Genomic DNA, 946 nt, shown 5'->3' with positions numbered 1-946 from the left:
CCTCGCAAAAGCGGCAAGATGGACGGTTCCTCTTAATGAAGATTGCTGGTTAAGAATTTCCAATGAGAAACGAGTTGCAGCACCTACGTTTTATATACCTACCTGCACGGTAGGTATAAATCAGAAGGAAAAGGACGGTGGGATACTTACTTACCTACCTACCTACCTACCTACCTACCTACCTACCTACCTACCTATTTATCTATCGGCACATATTAGTATTCTCCTTCTTCTAAAAGGAATAAAAACGTCGAACGGATGAACCAAGGCTATTAACGAATTATTAATCAATAATTATTCCTTAAAAACGACGTTATATAGTCACTGACGATTTCGTAGTTTACTGCGATACGAATAGAGACCAACGTTAGAAAGACGATATATTCTTTTTTTAGGGGCAACGGTACTTTTCGAGATCGCCAAAAAAAGTAGAGAAAGAAAAAAAAGAAAAAGAGAAAGAGAGGTCCGTTTTCTCTCTCTCTCTCTCTCTCTCTCTCTTTTTTTCTTTCTTTCTTTTTTTATCTATCTCGTCGGTACGGTAGAAAAATCGCATGGAAGCGCGAGGAACGAACGTTTTGACGCGCTTTGGCGCTTACATAAGAGAAACTCGCCCGTTCTGAGATTTCTAACGAAATATCGTCGGCGGGTACATAATGGCGGATAAGGTTAATGACACGAAAGTCAGGTGGCCCCAAACCACACGCGAGTTACGTAAGGTCAGCTCGGCTGCTCCGCAGAACCGAGGCGTACTCGTTAAAGACGTGTCTCCCCGATCCTCCTCCTCCTCCTCCTCCTCCTCCTCCACCACCTCCTCTCTCTTTCTCTTTCTTTATTTCTTTTACTCTCGTACTCTCTTATTCTCTCGTGCAAACGAGCGAACTCACTTTATACTCCGTTTGTCGCGCACATATCTATTCTCGTGTGCATCTTTACATCAAATTTATCG

The sequence above is a fragment of the Vespula pensylvanica genome, chromosome 22 (genome assembly GCF_014466175.1).
Source record: "Vespula pensylvanica isolate Volc-1 chromosome 22, ASM1446617v1, whole genome shotgun sequence".
In the NCBI taxonomy this organism is placed as follows: domain Eukaryota; kingdom Metazoa; phylum Arthropoda; class Insecta; order Hymenoptera; family Vespidae; genus Vespula; species Vespula pensylvanica.
This window is presented reverse-complemented; position numbering follows the sequence as displayed.